This window comes from Pristiophorus japonicus, chromosome 14, assembly GCF_044704955.1.
Source record: "Pristiophorus japonicus isolate sPriJap1 chromosome 14, sPriJap1.hap1, whole genome shotgun sequence".
NCBI classification, from domain to species: domain Eukaryota; kingdom Metazoa; phylum Chordata; class Chondrichthyes; family Pristiophoridae; genus Pristiophorus; species Pristiophorus japonicus.
This window is the reverse complement of record NC_091990.1, coordinates 44,221,103-44,240,586: the sequence shown is the minus strand read 5'-3', so window position 1 is coordinate 44,240,586 and position 19,484 is coordinate 44,221,103. Positions and strand designations below refer to the sequence as shown.

The window sequence follows — 19,484 nt, the reverse complement described above, 5'->3', positions numbered from 1 at the left end:
AGCACCATGTCTTGAGTTTGTGTAAGCATGTCTCAGTCTGAAAATGTAAAGACCAATAGGACCTGTTAGATTCAGGTTTTTCCACTTCAACCACACTAAAATTCAGTTTGAACTAAAAAAAACTAAAGGAACCATACAGACAATGAATAATTTAAGGGAAAAAACCTTAGTTATGTTGTATGTTCTTTAAAGTTGACTCATTACTGCACCACTCTCCTGCAATGTCAAGCTTTCAGCTTGGCTCAATTGATAGCACTCATGCCTCTGAGTGAGAAGGTTGTGGGTCAAGACTTGAGCATATAATTTAGGCTAACATTCCAGTGGGGGACTGGGGGAGCACTACATTGTCGGAGGTGCTATCCTTCAGTTGAGATGATAAATCAAAGCCCCATCTGCCTGTTCGGTGGCTCAGTTGGATGTTAAATGTCCCTTGGCACTGTTGAAACAGCATGCAGTTCTCCTGGTGCTCTGGCCAATATTCCTCCCTCGACCAACACCACTAAAATCAGATTATTTGGACGTTCATCTCTTTCTTATCTTGTGCTTACATAAATCACTGCAGTCTGAAGTAATTCATGATCTATTAAATAGTTTGCGATGTTTCTGAGATGTGTTACGGTGGCATAATGTAAGTCTTTTTTTCTTCATGTTCATAAATATAATAAATCGGAGTTACGTGGAAAATAATTCAACAGCGAACTGCTGGACATAGTATTTATCTGTAGTAATAAGAACATCATCATCATCATAGGCAGTCTCTCGCAATCGAGGAAGACTTGCTTCCACTCCTAAACTGAGTTCTTTGGTGGCTGAACTGTCCAACACGAGAGCCACAGACCCTGTCACAGGACAGATATTCCTCAGGGGAAGGGGGGGCGAGGGTGGCACTGATTTACCACATGCTCCTTCCGCTGCTTGTGCCTGGTCTCTTCATGCTCGCAGCGAAGAGATTCGAAGAGCTCAACCCCTTCCCAGATGCACTTTCTTAAGAACATAAGAACATATGGGACCAAACAAGTTGTGGATCCTCCATTGCCACCAGTGTGTAATAGTGTGGCCTTTATAAACGTGCGAAGGGAGGAGGAGTATAAGAGACATGTGGAAAAAATGAACAGATGGGAAGGAAGCAAGTAGATTTAAGGATTAGCCCAATAGAATGGTATTCTTTGATTTGTACCTCTTAAATTAATTATATTATTTTCCCTCTTTGTGCTTTTTAATTTATTTTCAAGGAACAGGTTAAAACAATTGAACTTAAAGCAATGTTGGGCATCCACGTTGCAGTGTACTGTACTATTTGAAAAGGAGCTTGTAGGATCTGTTTCTCTTTATCTTCTTTGTATTTTTGTGCCGGTCCCTCTTGGTTTTTAACTCTCTGCGCCTATTCCTGATTCCATTAGTATGTGGTTAATAATTTTGGTTTGTTTAAGTAATTTAAATTTGGTCAAACTTTTTTTTTAAACTCAGTATTTAACATGGATAATATGCAATTGCCAAACTTTACTATGACAAAAAGAAGAAAATTCTGGAACTGAAGAAGATGGCAAAGGTGAACATTGCAGTCAAAATCACCAAGTACACAACAGAGCTGAAACAGTATGGAGTTCTTACTTAATATATTCCCCCAGAGGCAGTTATCTAAAAGTTATCTAAAAAGGTGACAAAAGAAACAAAAAATGTGCAGTCGATGTTTTGTTGATCGATTTTTGTTGTCACAAGATTTGTTGATTATCTCAGGACATTGACCAAATTCTGGAATTTCCAAGTGCAAGGTCTAAAACAAAATTTGTTAACTCGTTTCCATGATTTGTTAATGCCTCATTGTCAATAAATAGCAATTAAACCGTCTGCTGTGACTGCATTGTCTCTTTCGGTGAACTGGTTGTTAAAACAGCAATCCTAGGTATTTGTTTCCCTCAAATCAATAGATTACAGATCATTCAGATTAGTTTTGTTGGGGAGCAGAGCACATCATCATTCGGGAATATTGCAGTGTCTTGATAAGTAGTACTGCAATTACAGGAGTAGGGAAGCACTGAGCTTCATTTCAAATATGCCCTTTTAATTGAATGAATGAATTCTGAGAGCCTTCGCCCAACTGGCTCTCAGGAGATATCATATTGCTCTCTGTCTCAAACAATTAGCTTCATCAAAATTCAGCAACCATACATCATTTTACGCACAATTGAATTGTGTCAGTCATTTCTTAATGTAACACTATTCGCCACTGGGAAAAGAAAAAAACAGAAGAATTTGTTTCACCTTCAGTGCCCATGTGATAAAATAAAGCACATTTATGATCAATGGTAATTTAATTTTTGAATATTTTTGCTTTTAACAGTGAACACTGTTGGTTTCGTTGACGATATGAGGGAGCTGAATTAACATACATTGAATTCACAGGATTGCTGCGGCCCTACAGTTAATGATTTTATCTATTGATATTCCTTCAGTTGTCTTCTGCTGTCAGCCTCACTAACTCCTCTAATCCAAATTCTCCAATGGTGTACTTAAAATATACCCTTCACATACATTTTTTGTTTAAATAAAAAAAACACGATTAGGCGTTAATATGTTTTTCTATCTCTTTATGAAAATTCTTTGGAACTGATTTTTTTAAATTGCTGGCTGAAGGATTTTCTCTCCCACCACCACCACCAGCCCCCCCAGCCCCCCTCACCCCCCGCCCTCCACTCCTCCACACCCCCATCCCGCCCTTTCTAATCCCAATATAATTTCTCTTCTTCTTTCATCCACTGAAGGCTGTGGTTCCAAGGGCACCAGAAGCCCTACAATACTTCACCCACATGATCATTATTTACATGTAAGCCTTTAAAAAGTGAATGCTAGTGGGCTTTACTGGTGAGGGAGGGGAGACAAGAATGGGCAAAGCTGCTGTCCAGTCTAGTCTTCAACTATTTTTCACAACACACAAGTTTCAGTTGGGAGCAAGGAACCATGATTGATTTTGTGCCTCTCTCAGTGGTGGTGATTAGCCCCTGCCCCGACCTCTGCCTCTGCCCCTACCCCTGCCCCTGCCTCTGCCTCAGCCCATCTGTTGCTGAAACCCTCCTCCATACCTTTGTCACCTTCAGACTCTTCCAATGCTCTCCTGACTTTTTTCCCATTCTCCACTCTGCATAAACTTCAGCTCATCCAAAACTTTCTTTCCCATAACCTACCCTACACCAACATTTACTCCCGCCCATCATCGCTGACATACATTACCTTCCAATATTCTAATGCTTAAAATTCTAATTTTTATATTTAAATCCATTGATAATCTTGCCCCTTCCTATCTCTCTAACCTTCACCAGCCTGAACAATGCCCCCCACCTACCCTGCCCCCCCCCCTCACCCTCTGCAAGCACTCTCCATTCCTCCAACAGTGGCCTATTGGGCATGCCACAATCCCTTCGCACACCATTGGCAGCCATGACTTCAGCTTTTGGTCATCCCTCCCAATCACCCCTTCTTTGGTTCAGTGTCCATTTTTGTCTGATTGAAGTGTCTTGGGCCATTTTTCTACATTAAAGGCCCTATATAAATACAAGTTGTTCTTGGGACCCTACTGGTCAGACAGCAAGAACAACAAACATTTATATAGTGCACTTAATGTCACAAAACATTCCAAGGCGCTTAACAAGAGTGATATCAATAAAAACATTTTTGACACTGAGCCACAGAAGGAGATATCAGGACAGATGACCAAAAGTTTGGCCAAAGATGTAGGTTTTAAGGAGCATCTTAAAGGAGGAGAAAGTGGTAGAGAGATGGAAAGTTGAGGGAGGGAATTCCAGAGCTTAGGACCAAAGCAGATGAAAGCACAGCTGCCAATGGTCGAGCGATTAAAATCGGTAATGCGCAAGAGACCAGAATTGGAGAAGCACAGAGATCTCTAAGGAGTATAGGGCTGGAGGAGATAGGGAGGGGCGAGGCCATGCAGGGATTTGAAAACAAGGATGAGAATTTTAAAATTTAAGTATTTTACATTTATATTTATATTTCAGTCTGTCTTAGTACCACCTCACAGTTCATGTATCCACTGCGGGACTATTAGGCTTGCACCTTCTAAAAGACAACATTGGTGCTGAATTTCCTTCATTAAAAAGAGTCCTTGGATGAAACTGCATCAATTAAAATTCTCCTGTGTAGTATATTATGTCCATTACTTGGCTGCTAAATTATTTCAGTGTATGTGAAAATGCATAGCATCTCTCAATCCCATTCATATTTTAAGAGCAGCAGTTTCTATATTGTTTTAACTGACGTATGCTAACTCAACCAAAGAATAGATTGAATAATGCACATTTATACAGACCATTATTTGCCAATAACTGATTGAAGGATCAGGCCCATATTTTAATTTCAGTATTCAGTTTAATATTAAAGTAGATGGCAGTACATGGAGCAAGACCGGCTTTTACTCCTACTCTGTGTCTCGCTTCCATGTTAAGATATGTAAACAAAACATTTAGCTGCAAGAAAGTGCTTCTAAAGGGCTCTTAGCTATTTAAGTACAAATCAAGAGAAACCCTGGAGAATTGTACATAGAAAAGGTGGGTAAAAGCAAAAATAGAATTCTGAGTTCAGATTTGACTTGAGATAGTTGGGCAAAATTTTTGAACTGGATCGAACAGCGAAGTGGAAAGACCCCTACCTCCTGGGTCCAGCAGTCCCCGCCTCCCTTTAGCTGCCGTGTTTCCCAATGCCAGGAAACAAAGTTAAGATGCTGGTTAATTCTGAGGCTCGTAGCCTCATAATAAGATTTAAATAGCCAACCCTCCTCCTGTGAGCGGATTAGTTGCCCACCCGCCCCCCTCCACTCCAGGACACCTCCGTTAAAACCGGAAGTGGGGTTGGGTTTCAGACCACCTGCTTTTGGTGTCTAAAACTCCCCACATAGATTCTATCATCTAACCATGGCTGATGACACATTTGCACAATGCTCAATGAGCCACTGGCCCTGAATTTGCGATCGGAAGCTTCCCGCGGGAAATGCCTCCGATCTGCAAATAAAATGCCCGCGTATCTGGTGGGCTGGAAGGTATGGAGATTCGCAGTCCTGGGCCTCTCCGGGTACCCGCGGGGTGGAGACCCATGTATCCCAGGGGTGCAGGCGGTTCGCGAGCGCCACTGGGATCATGTGGGCCGGCCCAATGAATGAAAGAAGGGAACCTCCATTCATGCCTATGGGGATTCCGTATGTAAGGAAACCCCATAAGCATAGATGGGAATACCCAAAAAATACATTGCACATCAAATAAATAAAACACCATGTCATATTAAAGTCATTAATAGGAAGTATAGCGGGGATTTCTTCACGCAGACGGTTGTGGGGGTCTGGAACTCACTGCCTGAAAGGGTGGTAGAGGCAGAAACCATCACCACATTTAAAATTTACTTGGATGTGCACTTGAAGTACTGTGACCTGCAGTGCTATGGACCAAGAGCTGGAAAGTGGGACTAGGCTGGATAGCTCTTTGTCGGCCGGCGCGGACACGATAGGCCGAAATGGCCTCCTTCCGTACTGTAAATTTCGATGATTCTATGATTTAAAATTAATTAAAATGCCATGTAATTAAATTCTTGAAGCAAAAATTTAATTCAAAAATAAATAAATGTAAATGTTTGAAAGAGGCTAAAATAAACTTACCTTATTGTTCAGGTTTTTTAATGTATAAATGATTGATAAAAATGTATTTTTATGTTTTTTAAACGGGTAAAAACAGGCCTTACACGAAAACCCGGAACTTGCGTGGCCTTTACGGGCATGTGCACACCTCGTACCCGTAGGGGCCACAAATTATGGCCCATTGAACTGCATGAGACAACCGTCAGCATTTTAATAATTAATTGTAGTAACCACCTTCACAACAATCCCTTCCATTTCAATTCAGTCTTAAAAATCTATCAAAAATGTTATTTAACCCTTTATTTGAAAATGAGAGAAATTGGCTCTAAATTGGTGCAATCATATGTTGACTGTATAATAATAGAAACATAGAAAATAGATGCAGGAGCTTGCCATTTGGCCCTTCGAGCCTGCATCACCATTCAATATGATCATGGTTGATCATGCAACTTCAGTGCCCCACTCCTGCCTTCTCTCCATACTCCCTGATTCCTTTAGCCGTAAGGGCCATATCTAACTCCCTTTTGAATATATCCAACGAATATGGGTCCTTCAATAAGGATTTCAGCACATATCACTGAATGAAATGTCTTGGTTGTTGAAATTAGTAACTACAGCTGCCACTGCCAAAACACAACCAAAGCAACCTGTCAAACACAACAGCACTTGGCAGCAGGTCTGACTTAATATTAAGTAACACGACCATGTAAATAAAAGAAAGAACGACTTGGATTTATATAGCGCCTTTCATGATCACCGGATGTTTCAAGGTGCTTTGCAGCCAATGAAGTACTTTTGGAGTATAGTAACTGTTGTAATGTAGGAAACCCCTTCCATTTCATACGTAAAATAGAAGGTAGAGATGGATATAATTAAACGATCCCATATAAAAAATATCAGTCATCACGATAAACACTCGAAAATTGGTCGAGCATCTTATGTCAGTTGCAGTCCCTCAATATTTTTTGTAAGCCTTCTAATCGGCTCGACTACTTCATCTGTTTTATTCTAGCTTTGAAAATTGTCTGAACGTAACAGAGATTCACTGGCAGAATTAAATCTGTTGAAGTCTGCTGAACTACCTTTGGTCATGCAGTGTTGATTAGCAATAACAGAGAGTCAATTGTACTGCTCTCCTCAATTAACCACATTACTGAATTTTTAATTCACCTCTCTTATCAGATGAGAAGGACATGCTGATTGCCTCCAGTGTGCCTGTGGTCTTTTCTGCACAATGTAATACACCAGTGTTTTAACCAGGTATTCGGTCAGGCAGAGTCATCATGGATTTATGAAGGGGAAGTCATGTTTTACAAATTTGCTGGAGTTCTTTGACGATGTAACGAACAAGGTGGATAAAGAGGAACCAGTGGATGTGGTGTATTTGGACTTCCAGAAGGCATTTGACAAGGTGCCACATAAAAGGTTACTGCACAAGATAAAAGTTCACGGGGTTGGGGGTAATATCTTAGCATGGATAGAGCATTGGCTAACTAACAGAAAACAGAGAGTCAGGATAAATGATTCATTCTCTGATTGGCAACCAGTAACTAGTGGGGTGCCGCAGGGATCAGTGCTGGGACCCCAACTATTCACAATCGATATTAACAACTTGGAAGAAGAGACTGAGTGTAACGTAGGCAAGGTTGCTGACAATACAAAGATGGGAGGAAAAGCAATGTGTGAGGAGGACACAAAAAATCTGCAAAGGGACATAGACATGCTAAGTGAGTGGGCAAATATTTGGCAGATGGAGTATAATGTTGGAAAGTGTGAGGTCATGCACTTTGGCAGAAAAATCAAAGAGCAAGTTATTATTCAAATGGAGAAAGATTGCAAAGTGCCGCAGTACAGCGGGACCTGGATAGTATGCAGGTACAGCAAGTGATCAGGAAGGCCACTGGTATCTTGGCTTTATTGCAAAGCGGATGGACTATAAAAGCAGGTAAGTTTTGCTACAGTTATACAAAGTATTGGTGAGGCCACATCTGGAATACTGCGTGCAGTTTTGGTTTCTATGGGCCCAAGTTTCCGCACGATAAAAAACGGGCGCCCCTCCGAGCTGGGCGCCCGTTTTTCGCGCCTAAAACGGCGCCTAAAAAAAACCTCGCGATTCTGGAGCGTTCTGCAGCTCCTTGTCTGCCTGGCGCGGCGCCCAAGGGGGCGGAGCCTACACTCGCGCCGATTTTGTAAGTGGGAGGGGGCGGGTACTATTTTAATTAGTTTTTTTCCTGCCGGCAACGCTGCGCGTGCGCGTTGGAGCATTTGCGCATGCTCAGTGTGAAAAAAACATTGGCACTCGGCCATTTTTGTAGTTCTTTGTAGCTGTTTAATTTTTGAAAAATTTTTAATAAAAGCACATTGCCATCAGCACTTGCAGCCTTCTCACTGTTTCCTTCCCCCCTCCCCCGCGGGAACGAACGCCTGCAGAATTCTCCGTGCCTGAATCACTTTCACACAGGTAGGAAGATGGTTTATTTAATCTTTTCTTTGCTTATAAATGTTTATTCAGGTTGGATTTATTTGTATAATATTTGTATAAGTATAAATAAGGATTTATTGTCGAATTTAATGAGTTCCCTTCCAACCCCCTCCCCCCCCCCCCCCTCGTTCTGGACGCCTAATTTGTAACCTGCGCCTGATTTTTTAATGTGTAGAACAGGTTTTTTCAGTTCTACAAAAATCTTCACTGGCTCCATTCTAACTTAGTTTGGAGTACGTTTTCACTGTGGAAACTTTCAAATCAGGCGTCAGTGGCCGGACACGCCCCCTTTTGAAGAAAAAATTCTGTTCCAAAATAGAACTGTTCTGCCTGACTAGAACTGCAGAAAAAAAAATGTGGAGAATTGCGATTTCTAAGATAGTCCGTTCTCCACCAGTTGCTCCCAAAAATCAGGCGCAAATCATTTGGAAACTTGGGCCCTATATTTACGAAAGGATACACTTGCTTTGGAGACAGTTCAGAGAAGGTTCACTAGGTTGATTCCGAGGATGAGGCGGTTGACTTATGAGGAAAGGTTGAGTAGGTTGGGCCTCTACATTGGAATTCAGAAGAATGAGAGGCGATCTTATCGAAACGTATAAGATTATGAGGGGGCTTGACAAGGTGGATGTAGAGAGGATGTTTCCACTGATGGGGGAGACTAGAACTAGAGGGCATGATCTTAGAATAAGGGGCCGCCCATTTAAAACTGAGATGAGGAGAAATTTCTTCTCTCAGAGGTTGTAAATCTGTGGAATTTGCTGCCTTGGAGAGCTGTGGAAGCTGGGACATTGAATAAATTTAAGACAGAAATAGACAGTTTCTTGAACGATAAGGGGTTATGGGGAGCGGGCGGGGAAGTGGAGCTGAGTCCATGATCAGATCAGCCATGATCTTATTGAATGGCGGAGCAGGCTCGAGGGGCCGTATGGCCTACTCCTGTTCATATTTCTTATGTTCGCATTGATAGCAAGGGACTAATTGCATAAAGTAGCTGGAAATGAGAGACCATGCTGAAAATTTCTCTCCATCCAAAAAAAAAGTATTGAAAAGATGACTGCAGCAATGGAAGCTTCCTTTAACTTTAATCTAACTGCACCCCCTTCAGCTGTCAGTGATGACAGTGTTATATTGACAACGCTGATATTTCAGGATTATCCATCTCTTTCTGTTTACAGGTGTGAAAGCCTTGGTTGACATTTCTTGGCAGTTACTTTGAAATGGAAGGGTTTGCTCATGGGTGATGCCCCAGAAAAGTCTTCAGTCAGCATCAGTGTAGCAAGCTGATCAATCAGCAGATCATTCAGCCCTTCCCACCACAAAAAAATGAAAATTTATGACGATGCCTAATACAACAGTTCAATAAATACATCAGCACTGAATATGCCAATGCAGAGTGAGATTGCAAGTGGAACCATTATAATTGGACTGGTAGTAATACGGTCCAGTGAAAGAGAGATTGATCCAGTTCATTCCTTTAATGGCCATGGTAAAAGTTTACAGACTCATAAAAAAAAAAACTTAAATGAGGCACAATAGATTAGGTATTCGGAGGTTGATCTAAGTGTCAAATAAAATAGATAGCCAGGACAAGTGTATTGGAAGGATCCTCTTCTCCAGTTATACTTCAACCTTGGGATAGGGGCAAGACTGGCAAGGCAGTATTTATTGCCCATTCCTAGTTGCCCTGAAGACATTGGGCCCAAGTTTCCACATGATTCGCGCCTGATTTTTAGGAGCAACTGGTGGAGAACGGACTATTTTAGAAATCGCAATTCTCCACATTTTTTTTTCTGCAGTTCTAGTCAGGTAGAACAGTTCTAGTTTAGAACAGAATTTTTTCTTCAAAAGGGGGCGTGTCCGGCCACTGATGCCTGATTTGAAAGTTACCACAGTGAAAATGTACTCCAAACTAAAGTAGAATGGAGCCAGTGAAGATTTTTGTAGAACTGAAAAAACCTGTTCTACACATTAAAAAATCAGGCGCAGGTTACAAATTAGGCGTCCAGAACGAGGTGGGGGGAGGGGGGGGGGGGAAGGGAACTCATTAAATTCGACAATAAATCCTTATTTATACTTCTACAAATATTATACAAATAAATCCAACCTGAATAAACATTTATAAGCCAAGAAAAGATTAAATAAACCATCTTCCTACCTGTGTGAAAGTGCTTCAGCCAGGGAGAATTCTGCAGCCGTTTGTGCCGCTGAGCGGGAGGGAGAGAGAGAGAGAGAGAGAGGGAGGGAGGGAGGGAGAGCGAGCGCGGGGGTCGGATTGGGGAACAGGAGCTCGGGTCGGGTCAGTCGGGGGGGGGGGGAGTGGATGTCGGGTCTCGGGTCGGGGCGGGGGGGGAGCGGGTGTCGGGTCTGGTCGGGGCGGGGGGGGGAGCAGGTGTCGGGTCTCGGGTCGGGGGAGCGGGTGTCGGGTCAGGGCGGGGGGGGAGCGGGTGGCGGGGGGGGGAGCGGATGTCTGGTTGGCGGGGGGGAGTAGCGGGTGTCTGGTCGGGGCGGGGGGGGGGAGCAGGTGTCGGGTCGGGGCGGGGGGGGAGCGGGTGTCGGGGGGGGAGCGGATGTCGGGTCGGGGCGGGGGGGGGGAGCAGGTGTCGGGTCGGGGCGGGGGGGGGAGCGGGTCTCGGGTCTCGGGTCGGGGCGGGGGGGGGAGCGGGGGTCGGGTCGGGGGGGGAGCGGGTGTCGGGTCGCGTCTGGTCGGCGGGGGGGGTGGGGGAAGTGGGTGTCGGGTCGGATCCGGTCGGCGGGGGGGGGGGGGGGGAGCGAGTGTCGGGTCTGGTCGGGGGGGAGCAGGAGCTGGCCGTGGGAGGAGCCCCAGTGAGGCCAGGGCTAGGGGCTGCGTGCTTCGGGCCCCTCCCACACAGTTCGGTGCCTGGAGCTACTGCACTTGCGTGCCGACTGTAGCGCGCATGTGCAGAGGTCCCGGCACTGTTTTCAGCGCCGGGACCTGGCTCCACCCCCCCCCACAGCTCGTGCTGGCTGCGCCGAGGGCCAGAGGACCTGTAAGTAGGTGGAGAATACCGAGGATTTTTTTAGGCGCCGTTTTAGGCGCGAAAAACGGGCGCCCAGCTCGGAGGGGCGCCCGTTTTTTTTCTTGTGGAAACTTGGGCCCATAAAGAGTCGACCACTTCAAATGAGATGTGAGTCACACTGTTGGGAGTACCTTCACTGCACGGACTGCAGCAGTTCAAGAAGGCGGCTCACCATCACCTTCTCATGGGCAATTAGGGATGGGCAATAAATGCTGGCTTTGCCAGCGACGCCCACATCCCAGGAACAAATAATAAAAATATGTATGCCAGGTAGGGTTGCAGTTTTCTTCCTGAAGGATATTAGTGAGCCAGTTGCATTTTTACAGGTGGAATTTGAACCTACGACCTGTTTAGTACTAAAGCTACTTGGGGAACTTGCCTTTGAAAGAACATGAATGCACTGTTGGAGTGGATTCAGAGAAGTTAAAGGAGGATCATTTTGGGACTGAGGCTTTTAAGTTATGAGGAGAGAATTCTAGACCTAAGGGCGATTTTGTTGGCGAGAAAGTAGTTGATCATTATTGTTTTGAAGTCAACAAGTATCCCTCCTAACCTAAACTTCTAGCAAGTAATGACTTCAGTTCAACTAATCCTCATATTTAGTTCCACTGAAGAGGGTAATATCCTCAATCTATGTATAGAATCATAGAATGGTTGCAGCATGGAAGAAGGCCATCAGACCGTCGAGCCCATGTGACTCTGTTAGTCCAACTCCCCTGCCCTTACCCCAGCAATTGTTTTCCTTCAGATACTTATCCAACTCACTTTTGAAAGATAAAATTGAGTCTGCCTCCACCACCCTTTCAGGCAGTGCATTCCACATCTTCACCACTCATTGCGTAAAAAAGTTTTTTCTTTGGTTCATTTGCCAATCACCTTTTGGTTCTTGGCCCTTGTGCCAATGGGAACAGTTTTTCTCTATCTGTCTAGACACCTCAGGACCAAAATTGCCCCTTTCCTGAAGGACTGTTACCACCACAAATTAGCGGCCATGCTGCGGAGTGGAGTGGCCACCGACCTTTGGTGGAATCGCCGCTGATTTCTCAATTGTCTTCCCGAGCTTTCCTGGCAATGCCCCAATTGCCGCCTTACCGCTCCACTGGTGCCAATCCGCGATATGCACTATGCACGTCATCACCATATGCACCGCTGATCTAACCCCCCCCTGACAGCGACATTCCCCTCCGGAAATCTTCGGCCCACCCTGCGGTGCCAAAACAAGCTTTCACCCTGTGGTCCAGTGAGGCTGTGGCCTTCTACCATTGTATTGTGGCTTCCCTTAAAGGGGAGGGCCTACTGCTGCTGCCGCCATGTTTTATTTTGTTGGCCTTCTGCCAAGTCGGCCCGATAAATATGCCCCCGGGTTCGACCAGGCCGCCAACAGGCACCCTGGCACCCCTCTTGGGTCTCAGGCTGCTGGCCTGGCCAAAACTCTCCCTGGTGGCCCAGTAGCCCGAAGTTTTTAAATCGTGAAGGCTCTCCCCTTTAAGTGAAGGGGAGAGCCGTGTTAACGTGTTGCCATGATAATGTCATCGGCGGTGATGCCGCACCCAACTTCCACCCCTCAGTTGCTGTTACCGCCGCGTTTATGCCCCTCAGGTGTCGTCACCGCGCCCATTATGACCGACTTCCGGATTAAAACAAATAAAAATAACAAAGAGCGCAATTTTGCGAAAGAGTTGAATTGAACCACAGTTGCGATAAAAAACCATCGAAACGGGGTGGGAGCGTCCCGTTTTGGGTGGGGGGGGCAATTTGTACCCTCAAATGATTTTGAAAGGTACTTATCTGCAGGTACTTTGTAACTTGTCGTGTGCCGTCATTGAAATGAACAAAACAATCATTTTAAATATACATATAAGCAGTTGGCAAGAGAGATTGAGCAATCGTATACAATTTAGATCCTGCAAGTGGAATGACCTGATCATTAATGAGCATGAAGGCCCTGAGTGAACTATAGATAGCATCATGAGTGGGCTATAATTTGTAGCCTAGATTTTTTTCAGGTATTCTGTACAATATTAGATCATCAACTAAGTTAAAATGCTCATTCTAAATGAGATTTGCAATGATAAATGGACTGCTGTTTAGTTGCGCTCCCATTTCCCGTTCTCCATTGTTAAATCATTTCCAAAAAATGGAAAAAGTGAGTATAGTTAGAAATGACATCATGGTTGTTATAAACTTGCATTATTCAATACAGAACTAAAATAGGAAATCAGACAAGCCAAAGTAATTTGTATATATTTAAAAACTCAACAATTATATATTACTGGGGAAGCTGGTTATATTGATTTGTTCAAATCCCATTCCAGAGACCTGAGCACAAAGATCTAGGCTGACACTGCACTGTCGGAGAATGCCGTCTTTCGGATGAGACGTTAAACCAAGGCCCCATCTGCTTTCTCAGGTGGACGTAAAAGCTCCCACAGCACTATTTTGAAGAAGGGCAGGGGAGTTATCCCCGGTGATCTGGCCAATATTTATCCCTCAATCAACATTACTAAAACAGATTATCTGGACATTATCGCATTGCTGTTTGAGGGAGCTTGCTCTGCACAAATTGGTTGCAGCATTTCCCACATTACAACAGTAACAATACTTCAAAAGTGCTTCATTAGCTGTAAAGTGTTTTGGGACGTCCGGTGGTCATAAAAGATGCTGTAAAAATGAAAATCTTTTTAGTATATTAAATTTGCCATGTTAAAATAGGCACTATGAAAGATGAGGAAATTACCTCAATCAGATCATTCAATAGGGAGCTTTCTAACATGTATTGGTTTGTAGGCAACTAAAATGACAGAATTACATTTATATAGCGCCTTTCACGACCTCAGAAAATCCCAAAGCACTGTACAGCCAATGAAGTACTTTTGAAGAGTAGTCACTAGTGGGAAGTGATCCTTAAGTTTTTTTAGATATCAGATAATTCAGACAAAATTAAAGATTTAATGGCTTTCCAAGGACACTGAATTAAAAACAACTAAGATTTTCTTCTCACCAGTTTCTTTTTTCAAATAAAGCAGTTATCCATTTAACCTCTGACCTTCCTGATATATCTATGTGGTGTGGCGAAGAAGCAGCACTCTCTGTCAGGAGCTAAATAAAAATCTAAATCAAGAATAACGAGGGATAATTATTATTTTTTTAAATTTGGGGATAGCTCTAGGTTTAAATGTGGATCCCGAGATGTGACCTCACCATGTAGTTGTTATTTCAGTCACTCTTTTTGTTATGTCTTGAATAAAGAGTCAGACTAGATACTGCAAGCTCAAAGTAAGTGTGACCTTTATTACAGATCTCAGAGTGTCTCTCCAGTCTGTGAGTCCTCCTTATATACAGTACTCCCAAGGGATTGTGGGATTCCTTGGGACTCCAGGGGATAAGCCCTCTGGTGCTTAGACATGGTAATTACAGGTTTACATACCTAACACTTTTTAATTGCATTTACAGAGCTCCTTTGAGGAGAGCTTTGGGGTGAGGCAAGGTAAGGATTCTTTGTGAGCGTGTCCACTTCTTAACGTGAATGCCCATCTGATCAGGTTGTTTTCCGTTCCCACTGAGTTTCTGCTAAAACTGAAGCCGGGATTTTCTGTTTCCCACCCGCACACTGCATGCGTACCTGGTAGATGACGGGAAACCTGGAGTTCCAAGCCCGGGGGGGCCGATTCTCTGGGAGGGGTCCAATCCCTGTCTCCGGGGCAGGGGTGGGGAGTTGTGATCCCAGGAGGAGTCCGATCCTTGTCCCAAAGGCTGAGTTGTGATCCCCGGAATTCCGAGGCCTGGGATCTCCAGCTGTCCACAGTAAAACCTCCACAACAGGTTAAAGTAGAGGCTTCAGGCCTCACTATCATATTTAAATTGCCAACCCGCCCCACCGCCCCCTTTCTGCTCCCACCCACCATCCCGCCTGAGTAAAAGGTGAGTGGGTTGGGGTCAGGTTGGGTTTTAAATTCTTTCAACTTTCACTCACCCTCCCCCCGCCCCCCACCCGCCTTCAACTCACTCGTTTTTTCTTTTGAAAATTCCCCCCATCGTGCTCCATCAACAGGCACTCTGGCCCTTCCTTTGCAGTGTACCAGTTTGTTTCATCAAATGAAGGCAGAACTGGGGCATGGCTTTTGTGCTGTGCAACATGCATTAGTGGCTTTGAGTGGCAGTGCAGAAGTATTTTTCCTGTAACACTAATAGAACTTGAATACTTTGCAAAGTGACATTGTTCACGTACTCCGAGCTGAAAGGTTTGTTGCAGAACATCAAGAACCATTGTCTGTTCTTCTTTGCCGAGTTCAATAGGTCAGTCAATTCTTTTTGCTGTTTACCTCACTTGAGTGTATTTTCAATTCCTGATGTTTCCTATCGGATTAAAATACTTACAAGTAGCCTGGTCTCTCTGCCCTTTCTACATTACTTTTTCCTTTCTTTTGTCGTATCGATGCACTGAGTATAATGAAAATGGGCTTTGTACACTGTCTTCTGCTGAGCCAGCACCGTTGCTGCTGCCAGTTGCACTACTCAGTCTAGTGCACAGATATGCTATAACTTTGAAATCTCTCTTCATGCGCTTCTTTCATTTATAAAATCATGAGATTGGCAATTCAGTATCATTAATCCTTGTGTTTAAATTGTGCCAACCCCTGCCCCTGCACTCCATGGCCTCACGCTAAGATCTCTGGGTGTAGAAATTGGCCTCCACCCGGAACAGGGCATTCCCACCCCGTTTTGATGGTTTTTATCGCAGCTGCGGTTCAGGTTGCCTCTTGAGCGACATTTGGCTCTTTGATTTCTTTTCTCTCTGATCCGGAACTCAATCATAACGGGGGCGGTGACTGCACCTGTTGGGGGTGGTGCGGAGTGACCGCTGCGATGACATCATCACTGATCCATGTCACCACGGCTCTCCTCTTAAACTTCACTTAAAGGGGAGAGCCTCCGCGATTATAAAACTTCGGCCCACTGGGCTACCGGGGAGGGTTTCAGCCGGGCCAGCAGCCAAGAGGGGGCATATCTGTCGGGCCAACATGGCAGTTGGCCGACAAAAAAAAAAATGGCGGCCGTGGCAGTGAGCTGTCCCCTTTAAGGGAAGCCGCACCACCGCTGCAAAAGGCCACAGCCTCACTGGACCATCGGGAAAATGCTTGCTTTGGCACCGCTGGGTGGGCCGAAGATTTTCCAAGGGGAATATTGCCGTCGGGCAGTTAGATCAGCGGAGCGCACGGTGATGATGCGCTTAATATGGATTGGCAGTAGCGAAGCGGTAATTGGGGAATCGGGTCATCGCCGGGAAAACTCGGGAGGGAAATTGGGCTATCAGCAGCCATTCCACCAAAAGACTCCACTCCACAGCATAGCCACCGATTTGCGGTGGTAACAGGCCTTAAGGAGAGGGGCAGTTTAGGCCCTCTGCTCTCTTCTGGCCCTCCAATCCCTTCCCCGAATGCTCAATTCCTTTGCTTCCACTTTCCTGTGCAAGACCTCCTCATCTCATCACTGGTGCTCACATCTTCAGCCAGCTGAGCCTCATGCCGTGGAATTCCCTCCATAAACAATTTGTTATCTTCCCTGCCCTCTCCTCCTTCATGAACCTCCTTCAAACTTAGACCAAGCTTTTTGTCACCCTCCTTTGGCTCAATGTTCCTTTGACCTTATGCCTCTGTGATGCACCTTGTTCCTTTTCAAGCAGTTTTGATGGAGCCTTGATGATGATTCAAAGTTGTTTCTTTGCATGAAAATAATGAGTCTTGATTTCAACAATTTAAATACAGAGCCTTGGACAAAAATTTGAATTAATATACAATGAAATGATTTTGAATGTGTCAGTTATTAGCAATCAGTCCCAATTTGCCATGCAACTGTAATAATTCACCGACTTTTAACCTTCACCTTAGCCATGATGATGTTTTCAGAAAAGAAAAATGACCTGAGTGAATTCTATTTAGGTAAATTTGAAGCTTCAGTAATTTGGTGATTATATTGACAGGAGCTAAGCAAATGATGGCAAGTTAATAAATTCTTGATCGTGATTCCCATGGTCATGCTCCTCTTTAGTTTGGATTTCAACCCATTCACCAGACAAAAGAAAGACTTGCATTTAAATAGAGCCTTTATCGACCTCAGGACATCCCAAAGTGCTTTGTAGTCAATGAAGTACTTTTGTAGAGTAGCCACTGTTGTAATGCGGGAAACACGGCAGCCGATTTACGCACAGCTAGCAATGTGATAAAGACCAGATCATCGGTTTCAGTTCTGTCGATTGAGGGATAAAATTTGCGGGTTCATTTCAACTCCGAGGAACATCAGTAATTGATTATTGAGTCACTCGTTTGGAACTGGTGGTAACGTGATTAGCTTTTTTTCTCTCTCTCTGCAAATGATGATGCGACTGACAAACTACCAAAGTGCTTGAAATGTCATATCTAGGTCAGATCACCAGTGCTTAGCAAACTGAAGACTGCACCTTATAAACTGGTGGTAAGTCGATCTCCAAATATCTTCAGACAATACAAATACAGTGCAAACTGAAAAAGATAAAATAACAAGGCAATAGTGCTATAAAGGAGGGCAAAAGTGATGCCCTTTCACCTCTGGGATTTGAGCTTAGCCAAATCTTCCCTTTCTGCAGCTTGTTAACATCCAATAGAAATTAGGTTCTCCTTAATTTGCCACACTAGCCCAAAATTGTCAATCACACTCAGAAGCCACAAGGATTGATTGTGTGGGAAATGGAAATGTTGCTTTGGTAGGGGGTGCTGTTCTGGAGGATGTAATCAAGGCACAGTGGCAGTGCATAGCAGACCTGATGGTGACAGTGGTCTCAGAGCAGTTTCTGTAGAGTGCAATGTGAGTCTGCAAAACCTAAGTAACACTGTTATATTTATGCACTGTTGTACGCCAAGAATAACAACATTCTGTGCACACATGTTCCACTCACTAGTTTCCAAATGCCAGTTACAATTTAGTTTTAGGAGAAAGCAACCAGCATGAAATCCTGCGAGTGGTTTCACACCACATATCAACATGTGGTCTTCAGTTAGAATGCTGAGCTGACTCCTTAATTGTACAATTGATTTTGTGTTGATGCAGATCCAAAGCTGCTCTTCAAGGATGTAAAACCACGAGTATAACTATAGAACTCTCCTGCTCCCCAAAATAAAATAGAAAGAAACTTGGTCACTCACTGGTAGGGTTTGTATTTTAAGCATGTTGGGCCTGCAGAACACATTGTTGTTGAATGCAGAATGGGCATAGAAACTAGGTGCAGCAATAGGCCATTCAGCCCTTTGAGCCAGCACCACCATTCAATAAGATCATGGCTGATCATTCACCTCAGTACCCCTTTCCTGCTTTCTCTCCATATCCCTTGATCCTTTTAGCCGTAAGGGCCATATCTAGCTCCCTCTTGAATATATCCAACGAACTGGCATCAACAACTCTCTGCGGTAGGGAATTCCACAGGTTAACAACTCTCTGAGTTTCTCCTCATCTCGGTCGTATATGGCTTATCCCTTATCCTTAGATTGTGTCCCCTGGTTCTGGACTTCCCAACATCAGAAACATTCTTCCTACATAAAATTGGCCATGAAATGAATTTCAACACAGATACAGAGGTATGACATTTTGATAAGAAAAATAAAGAGGTCACATATTACTTCGAAAATAAGAATTTAAACGGGATAGAGAAGCAAAGGGATCTTGAGGTATAAATACAAAGATTACCTAAAAGTTGCGATGCAGGTTAATAAGACCATTACAAAAAGCAAACCAAGCACTAGGGTTTACTTCTAGAGGGATAGCATTGAAAAGTAGAGACGTTATGCTAAAAATTTGAATCAAAGCTTGGTTAGACCATACTTGGAGTACTGTGTACAGTTCTGGGGGCCAAAATTCAGGAGCGCAAAAAAGCTGGCGCACCTATGATTTTTTTTTGTGTACTTACTGCACAGATCCTTGATGCGGTCGGAAGATCGATTTTCAGGACAAAAGTCCGAAAGGAAATCTGTCATAGTGGGGGCGGGGCAAAGACTGAAAGGGAGGCTGAGGGGCTGAATATGGGTCAGACCACGATTCCACCTCTGTCAATCAGCGGCGGAGTAGTGGTGACATCACAGCGCGTGTGCGTCACCACGCTCTCTCCTCTCCGTTAAAGGGGAGAGAATCGGGCGCTTTAGATCTTCAGCCACTGGGCCACCAGAGAGGATTTCAGCCGGACTAGTGGCCTGGCACCCAAGAGGGGGTGCCAGACTGCCCGTTGGCAGTCCGGCTGAACCCGGGGGCACTATTTTGCCGGCCGATCGAGAAGTCTGACCGGCAAAAATAAATACACGGC

General features: G+C 44.3%; 1 long non-coding RNA gene across 1 annotated transcript in view; it reads right to left on the bottom strand.

Moving 5' to 3' along the window:
* LOC139279386 (uncharacterized) overlaps positions 1-19,141 on the bottom strand; it is a 42,366-nt gene extending 23,225 nt beyond the window's left edge. Inside the window, exon 1 of the long non-coding RNA XR_011596461.1 lies at positions 19,095-19,141. This is a non-coding gene — a long non-coding RNA (uncharacterized lncRNA). The remainder of the gene's footprint in view (positions 1-19,094) is intronic.
* Between the last annotated feature and the right edge of the window lie 343 nt (positions 19,142-19,484).